Source organism: Pseudopipra pipra, chromosome 1 (assembly GCF_036250125.1).
Source record: "Pseudopipra pipra isolate bDixPip1 chromosome 1, bDixPip1.hap1, whole genome shotgun sequence".
Taxonomy (NCBI): Eukaryota; Metazoa; Chordata; class Aves; order Passeriformes; family Pipridae; genus Pseudopipra; species Pseudopipra pipra.
Genome location: NC_087549.1, coordinates 39,470,309 through 39,479,840, shown reverse-complemented (window position 1 = coordinate 39,479,840; position 9,532 = coordinate 39,470,309). Strand labels below are relative to the sequence as shown.

Sequence of the window (9,532 nt, the reverse complement as noted above, 5' to 3'; positions counted from 1 at the left end):
GCATTTCCATTTTGGGACTAACATAGCCTTCCTGTCAGCCAACATCCACAAGTGCTGTGATTACTCCTGGCACCGGCACTGTGGCGTTCCCTCTGAAGACAAGGTAGGCAGCTTGTTTCCAGCTCCAGTTCCTCCTGGGTTACCAGGCTGGCCCACAAGGAATATTTCACTGAGAACACTTTAACTATTGGTGAGATTGCCACGCCAATCTGGGCAGGATTTAGCCTTTAGACAGCACTGTATAGACAATGAAAAATCTTCCTTTGTCAGCAGAGAGGGCAGCTGCCACTATTTATAGTCACAAAGTGCCAGCATGTTGTCGTGTATTTGTGGCTGCTATCGATTCCTCCTTTTTTATTTTATTGGAACAGCTTGGAACTTGTCGAGCTGTGCCTAGGTTGATTTGCAGCTAATTAATTCAACGGACATTTTTAATCTTGCAAATTTGTGACTTGTAATACAGTAATCAAGGTCCCGTGAGCAAACATTAATCAGCTTGGGAGAAAAAAAGGAAGCCATTGTTAGCTATGTTCAGCAAGGTGCCCACACTGGAAAGAGATCTAGAAGAAATGCAATATTAGTAAATTCATCCTAGCTAAGCTAAGCTTTCATCGTTCATCTTATGAAACATTTGCCCATTTCATTTGTTTTGTACGTGCAAGGAGTTGTATTTAAAAGAGGATTACTGGGATTGAGACAGGTCTAGTTACCATCAACGGGGAACTGGCCATCTATTCATCTTATCAACCAAAAAGTCATTCTACCCAACAGCAGTACAATTTTATTTTTGAGATTAATTTGCTGGTTGTGGAACAGTTTATCTGTAACAAAACACATAACCACATTTAGTAACAGCACTAAGTACTGGGTGAATGAGTGAAGAAAATATTGTATTCATTACTTTTAACACACAGCTGGATTTTAGCTGCTTTGACATGAAGCAGAAGGGAAAAAAAATATAACGTTGCCTATACCAAACATGATCTCTCAATAATGAAAGGCTTGTGACCAGCAAAGCATTTAAACCCTTTCATCATCAGAAAGGATGTATGTTAGTACACTTGCGATTTATAAAAACAACTAGGAATAAGTGGATGGTTTTATATTTAACCTAACTCTAGTACTTGGAGGAACCCAGCAACATGGGACTCAGCAAGAGCTCTGGCTTGGGCCCCTCCTGGTACAGAGTTTTCAAGCAGGTGCTGTCACAGCCCCCTCCAGTCAGGCTGCACAGGGTACATGTGTGTGTACAACAGTGAGTAATCCGTACATATGTTTCATTCTGGGAGCATCTCAACTGTTGACCTTCGCAGGGAGGCCAAAGACACAAAAGCAAAAGGGTGATTCCTCAGTCACTATTAAGAGATGTTTGTGAAACACTGTGGAAGCTGCCCCTGCTGTTTCAGTGGATAAAGGGAGGAGCAAGAGTGTTTCAGCTGGGGGGGGAAGGGGAACAAAACAACCAAAAAACCAAAACTCAAACTAACAAACCTTGATGCCAAAATACTACTTATAGTGCAATTACTTTCTCCTCTGGGAAAGATATTGTCTGGGAAAATTCTACAAACTAACTGGGACACACAGGGAGACAATGAAAGAAATTGTTGCTATTGGCAGGAGATGTTTACTAGCAATAAGATACAAAGGTGTCTCAAACTAAGGCCTGGGAGACAAGGATTTTGTATGGCAGTGATTGTTAAATTTAGAAATCATAGCTCTTTATAACAGAGAATTTTATTATCTATTTTACGGAGGATTAATCTCAGATGGCTTCCACAAAAAACATAAGGTTTAAAATAGGCTCAGAAGATGGGCTTTTCTGTATATGAAGTATTATAGGCTTGATGTTGTTCAAGTGCTTGTGCATTTTCTCATGGTCTCAGTTCCTCATGTAATACATCCATAAGCAAATAGTGGATTTGCAGGTGCATATTCCTTTAGTGCTAACTGTCCTCACATCAACTTCTTCATGCACCGCTGAGGAGCATATACATGGCAAGATGTAAAGGTGTAGAGCAGGAAAAAACAAAGATGAGATCAGTAGATTCTGACAGATAAGGCTTCTGGTAGAAGCCTTATATTTAGGGAACAGCTGTGAATCTATAGAGTAGGTGAGCCCTCATAGCATTTGTTCATGCTCAGATATTCTGTCACTCAGCTCATCATGGAAATTACTGCTGAAGGACTTTCAACTGTATTAGATGTTATCACCAACTCTTGCTTGTTTAGAAGCAGGAACAGTAGATTTCTGATTTTAGTAGATTTCCTGATTTCAGTAGAAAACCCGATGGAGTTATCCATAGCCTCATGCATGGTCTGTAAGTGTAGCATATCATGAAAGGTCTTTTTTCTTCAAAGATTCACTCAAAAGAGTTGGCAAAGTTTGTTAGATACTGTTATGATGCTTTTCCTTGTGTTTCCTTCCATTTTCCTCTTGTGCTTGAGTCTCATGGGCAAAATGCACCAATGAGAGAAGACTGCTCAGGTTATCTAAAAAACTTTCTTTTCTCGTACCATAGTACAAAACTCAAAAATTCTTTTGTATAACACCTGGCTATGGGATAACCTATATGGTTAGAGAGGGAAAACCAAGTTAAAACTGCAAATACTGAAGCAATTTTTTCAAGTGGACAGCATGAATTTTTTTAAAGACAGCTGTCATATTTTGATGCTCAACTGATCTTACTTCATCATTCCAAAACCTTGTTATATGCCCATAGCAACCTAGAATTCAATATCTTTTGTTTCTGAGATAATTTCTGGCCCACAGAACAGCCACTAATGGGGATCATGTTGGATTAGCATGCAAAGATCTGCCATCCCACTGCAGTTCTCCTTTAACAGGACTGCTGTTCCTTTAAATCAATTCCCATTGATTCTCAAGGGCAGAAACTGTCCCCTGTGTAATTTGTTCTGCTTGAGGGGACAGATATTTTGCTCTCTATTCTCTGAGTTGTGCATTATTAACAAGCTAATGTTTATTCTAACAAATGAACATCGCCGTATTTTCCTGCAGGTGCCATTCCATGTATAAGTTTGTCTCACGAGTGGCAGCTGGCTCTGCTTGTCTTCCCATGCTTGCTCACCTGCCTCTTTAATCAAATGTTAACTTAACAATTGTTATTCCTCATGCTGCAGAGCCATGCAAAAACCAGTTTGACTTCTGGATTTGACCCGTGGCATTAGCAAACGGGAGATTCATCTTCTCACTGTAAGCTGAGTGCATTGGAAATGGTACCCTCTGGGATGCAATAAACACGGTTCTTTACCATATTGATTTTATAGTAATTTTCCAGAGTGCAGTTGTGCTTTGAGACTTTCTGCAGCTCTCTGTAATCTTCTTGTATTAAAAAAAAAAAAAAAGGAAAAGAAAAAATAAAATAAAACCAACTTTTAATTGTTCTTCCTCAATATACATTGTTCTCTTGAAACTTGCAATGTGCAAGGAGCATGTCAGTTAATTCAATTTGGACATTTTAAATGGATTCCTACAGACAATATTAATTAACTCAGTAGAAATTAAAAAAGCATATTCTCCAGTCATTACAGTAAAATGCATACTCAGATAAGGCTAACTAATTTGTGTGTTCTTTCACCCTCCATCTCTCAATATACAGAACTCAAAGTTTGTTTCAAGCTGACCTGGTGGATTTGATTTTGTTTGGGGAAATGTGTGCAAAAGTGTTTCTAGGCTATTAATAAAACAGGTGAGCCATTCAAAGCAATTTCACATGGGGCAAATGATCCTAAAAGACAGACTTGATTACATCTGTGCTTACAAAACCTTCTTCAACAATCTACAGCTAAGCAAACAAACAAACCAAAAGACAGTCTTAAGGGACTGATGGAGAAATTCTGCCTGGTGCACGGGTCAATAAGTCATACTTACACCAGCACTCTGGACAGGAGCGTTTATTATACTGGAATTTGCTTTGATTATGGGCAGTTTATCATCATAAAGGGCTTCCCTGAAGGTCCACCATAGCAAATGGATTACTTTCTTTTAACTTTTATGGGGTCCAGTAAACCACAGGAGAAAGCACATGGGCATTTCACTTTTAAATTTCACAACGCTGCTCTAAGTAAAATTTATTTTTTGAGGAATCTCTTTAGTAAGTACTTTACAGTGCACTTGAACTTTACTGTCAAGTGAAACTGTCAGCCATTATGCACCCAATACAGATAAGGATAAGTAATTCAAAATACTTGAGGAAGCAATATCAGGCTTTGTATTAAAAAAATATTCCACTGGAAATAATACTAAAGCATTTCTAGGTCTTCCAATCTCTGGATGAGGCTAAGATACCTGGCTGGATTCCAGGATAAATTAAAATGTCTTTTTAAACTTTCAGACAGCTTATGAATATATTAATTGTATTTTAATATTTTCTATGAAATAAAAACTATCCTTTGAGCTATACATTTCAATTTCAAATGAATATACATCTTTCTATAAAGCCTAATGGGCAAGTTGGAGAGGTGAAATTTTATCCTAAGCTCAGGCAAAAATCCTCCTGTTTTCCCCTACAGACTGCCAACCTGGCCCTCTATGATACTTGCCTGTTGCGCTTCACCATTGAAACCCCTGAAAATGGATCTAGCATCTGGATCCTGGCAAATCTTTTCTCATTCTTTAGTTGCACAGGAAGAGGACAGAGGCAGCTCAATGCCACAAGGGATCAGGCAGGTGCAGGTAGATCCTCTTCTCTTCCAGTTTCTCCAATGGCTACCACTGACACAACTGAATTAATGATTAGAAGGGGGACTGTTCCTTGTTGGGGCAGATGTTGACTGCATGTAATGAGACTTGGAGATATTATTTGTATTTGGAAAGGAAAGGTGGCAAATAAGTTTATGACACAGTGAAGAGGATGACTACATATGTCAGATATGCACAATGGCAACACACTGAAATATTGAGCTGGATGCCCAGGTTGTAGAGGTTAGTGCTAAGAAAACAGGTTGATTAGCTGGTGCAATAAAGTCCTCAAAGAAGCAGTTTTTAGGGTTTTATCCTCTGCAAACTAATATGCATTAGGGAAAATAAAGGATTGCCTTCACTGTTGTTTCACATGCAGAAAAAAAGATTTTTGCATCCATTTCAAAAGTGTGCCTTTTAGCATCTTCGTGTTTCATGAAATCAGGCCTGAAAAATATTTCTACCCCCTTCAAAATCAGAGCAGCTTTTTCTGCTTAGGTTTACATAAAGCTATAAAGTCTTGACTTCTCTGAGAAACTGAGATTCTCTCAGCCTCACTCCTTGTCACACTAAAAAAATCAGAGCAATTGAGCTGAAACTCTTAACAAACATTTTGGGGAAAGCTGCAATATCATGCCACATCAAGGAATCTTACAGTCCAGTCTTCTAGTTTTCCATTTATTTCTATCAGGAAAAATTAAAAGGCTGTGATGTGCAGGACATGCAAATGTAATTGGCTGTTAGCAGCTCTGCTGCCATAGCATGTAGGTTCAGCAGTCTGTGAACATCAGTGACTCCTCATTTTGGGCTGCCATAGATGAAGTTGGTCAAAACCACACAGCACTTTTAAAAGTCATTATTAAAATACAAGGGCATTAGAAAGATAATATTAAAAGGAAAAGAAAAGAAAAAGAAAAAAGAAAGGCTTCAGGATTTCCTTGTTAAAAATAGAAAATAAAAATGAAAAATGGCATATGTACACAATTCAGAAGTACAAACCCTACTCTTTTACAGGCCAACTAAAAAAAGCAAGGAAAACCACCAACAAATACCCAAAATATTTCAGTTTGTGATGCTCCCTGCTGTGATGCTTTTCAAGCCAGATTACTAGTGCAGAATTCATGATACCAAATTGCATTTACCCATTTTGTGATCATTAGCAGAGGGATCTAACAGTAGGACTCAGAAGAGCCAACATATTGCATATTTAGTAATGGGATGTTATTAGGTTGTTGCTACTGAAGACAGGAACACATCTCCAAATTCATCTGTCTCCTACAAGTAGGCTTTTTTTTTGTGAAATTCATTCCCAGAGTTTGAAGACTTTTCATGCACCCGCACACTCCAGTTGGGGCATTTTGCTAGAGAAAGCTGCCTGCTTCTCTTCCTAGGCAGGAATAGAAGGGAAAGATGGGTCTGTCTCTGTGCCAGGGGCTGTTAGCTTGAGCCCTGTGACCATGATGCCAGCCCAAATCCCTATTCATCCTGAGTGGACTCAAGGTAACACTTTCTTGGAGACTGTCCTGTCTGCAGGAGGGGGAACTCTGTCCCTCTTTCCAGATGAGAAAAGGTCCCTGTGAGAGCTGAAATGCAATGGTGCTGGGCACAGGCAGGAAGGCCTAAGAAGAGCTGTAACTCTGTGATCCAAGGTGGAGGCTGGTCCTCTCTTTGGGGACTGCTGAGTGTGTGGGGCTGCTGGGTGTGTACACACCAGCTCTGCAGGAACATCATGTGGGGGATCCCCACCACATGGGCACATCCCACATTGATCCAGACATGTGGGTACATCCCAGGCAGGCTCCTAGGATATTTATTCAGTCAGTCCCAGGAGGTGTAGGCACAGGATCCCTGGCCCTGTGACTCTCAGGTGACCTCAGTAGAGGATGGGTGCATAGAAGTTCGCCCAGGCTGAGATGGTGGTGCTTCTGGGCACAGATGGTGGCACATCTTCAGGCACTCACAGTATATTTCTGCCTTCCAGAAGCTTCAGTTCCAGTGGTCAACCAGACCTCATGTGATGCCTGATAAAAAGTAAATGACTTCCTAATACTATATAAAGCCTGTAAAAAATTGCACATGCAAATACACTCAAATACTTGAAATTCAAATTTCAATAGTATATTCTGTTTATTCCAATGTTATTATTACTTTCCTTTTCAAAAATCATAAAGTTTCCTGCTTTTAGTTGTTGCATGATATCAAATTAATTCTAAATGAGTGGGCTTTTACTGTAATTGTCCTGGGTTTAGTTTTTCAGTTATTTTTCATAAATGCATTTTACATCTAACTACCTCAGCTGCTTTTTATTTTCTTTTGGCACATATGAAATCATGCACTTTCTATATTTGGGGATTTGGGGGGAGGAATTCTTTCAATTTTGAATAACCAGGTTCAAAGCCATGTTGATCAATTTATAGAGAAGATCGGTTTAAGAAGACAATTATTGAAACAGTTGCAGAACATACATTTTATTTTTAGGTTCTGTTGGGGTACAGTTTAACAAAAAACACCATAAGCTGCTTATTAATTTGCCTTAAAAATGTGTGCTCTTTCCTAGTCAAGTTGTGTTATTTAACTCTTCTCTTGTACACAATTTATGTGACAAAGACTAAGGTAACAGTTGGCAGATAAAGAGTAAATTGAACAGAATGGACCAATAGTTTCTCAGTTCTCTGTTGTAAACTGTTGCATTATACACTGATTGTGCTAAAATAATTGTTACTGTGCTTATACTCCTTAGCCACCATTGCAGAAATAAAGTGATGGAAGATCACATTCGTATTTATGGAACAGTGTAGATATCCCCCCAGTACAAGCACAGTGACTAAAGGTGAATGATAATCATTGCAGAACTTGTGCTTTGACTTGTAAACATTGTAAAAATGTATTTGGTATTTTATTTGAAATGAAGAATCAAAAGAGTTATTAAAAACAGAAAGAAAAATCTTCCTGTAAATATATATATTCTGAATCCATGTATACAAACATTCCTTTAGAGTTCAGATTGTGAAGAGTGTCTTTATTGGCTAGAGACCACTGCCCTCTGTGGCAGAGGTTACATGTGCTATAGTAAAGAACACAGTGTGTGAAGTATTTGATGTACTGCAGTACCATAGTTCTTTTGGTCTGTCAAGTAAGTTGCAATTTGTGATGAAATGAAGTTGAAAGTAGTGCTTCATACTAACAAATTTCCTCGGTTACAACTTGATTTTTCTTGTAAAACTTAAAAGAGAAACTTGAAAATTTTATATATTTGGATTTTGTAGATTTTTTTTATTTTATTGCAACACAAGGTACCAAAATCATTAAATAAAGTACACTGTGGTCATTTTACCATGTCTCTTGAGTCCTTTTTAAAACTCTTTTATCCTGGTGGATCAGAAAAAGGATGCTAATTTTTGAGCTTCTGAAATTATTAGCAAACAAGGCAAAAGCTGGCCAAGCTTGGACAACAGTTTGGGACAGATAATTGTCAGAGATCATTTCCACTGGTATTCTATGCTTCTAGGCAGTATTATCAGAAGAACTCCCATCTCTGAGCATGAGAGTGATGCAAGTGGCTCCCAGGTTACCTCTGGGAGTGGGAGAAAACTTGACCCGGGACTGGGACAATGTTACAGGTGTTGTCCCAGCAAAGACTCCCAGGAAACCATGAGATATCCTGACAGCCATCTCTCCCAGAGCAGCAGAAAAGAGTGCTCTGGCCACTGTGGCTGAAGTTCTGACTGCTGTCTTTGAAGGGAGACCTTCAAAATAGCTGTCCCTGTCCAGGGAACAGGTCAGCAAGTCCTCCCCACTCCTTGGCCACTTAGAGCCAAAGTGCTCTCCAACACAGGGCCACACTCCCCAGTTGCTCCCCCAGCCAGTCCACAATGCCAAGAAAGGGAAATGCAAGAGGTGCTTGACCCTGACACGAGAAAGGGGAATTTCTGGGCTCTGATCTCAGGGCTATTGGGGGAGTGCAGAAACCCAAGACTTCTCTAGCACCTGAGAAGGGCTTTGGTCACAGAGGATAGGTTTTATCCCCCCTTCAGACTCCTGAAAGCATTGCCATTCAGTGATAAGTATCCAATAGTGGGGAAGGGAGACCTGAGCCTCACCCCAGTCTTGTCCTGACACCAATCATTGGGAAAAACTTCAGGGAAGATGCAGATGCTCCTACAGCTACCTCCTGGGCAACTGCTTAAAACATTAAACTATTACACAAGTTGTTGCTGTCTTTGGCAGCATCTACAATATGCTTAATAGCCCTCTTAGACTTCATTGCCACATTTGTGTGCGCAATGCCACCTCAAGCCACAGCCAAAGTTTGTGCAATAAAGGCCAGCACCTAAATCCCTTGGCCTTTCTGCCCCATTGCCATGTTCCCACTCCTTCTTAGATGCTGCTTCTTGGCCTCCCTCAGGTGATCAAGAAAGGGAGATGAGAGGGAAACAATCCACAAAACAATGAAATAATTGTCATGAGTTCAAAGAGAAGAAGAAATGTATGTATATATCTTGTGAAAGTGAATTTGGAAGCAGGATGATATGTGACTGATAGATTCTCAGAGGTTTTGTTTCTCATGTATCTCTTATTGTTTGACTAAGGGTTTGAAGGTGTTGTCCCACCTTCAAGTAGTTTGTTATTTTAACTTGGAAAAGCACAACGGAGGGAGCAGCAACCCAGCGGCACTACTGGTTTATTTCACATGAGCCGTAAATCCTCAATCCCTGTAAACCTGTGACTCGTCACCAAAGGCTCCAAAACCAGTGGGCAAGTAATAGAAACACACTTTTAAATACTTTTCTAACCTTTCACATGGCTTCCTACTCCTCTCCACAAATACAGGCT

At 39.8% G+C, this 9,532-nt stretch overlaps 1 long non-coding RNA gene across 1 annotated transcript; it reads left to right on the top strand.

Annotated features, from left to right (window-relative positions):
* The first annotated feature begins 99 nt into the window (after positions 1 to 99).
* Positions 100 to 8,032, top strand: LOC135413367 (uncharacterized). The gene is made up of 2 exons (XR_010430195.1): positions 100 to 2,008; positions 2,060 to 8,032. It is a non-coding gene; the product is annotated as an uncharacterized LOC135413367 (long non-coding RNA).
* The last annotated feature ends 1,500 nt before the right edge of the window (positions 8,033 to 9,532 follow it).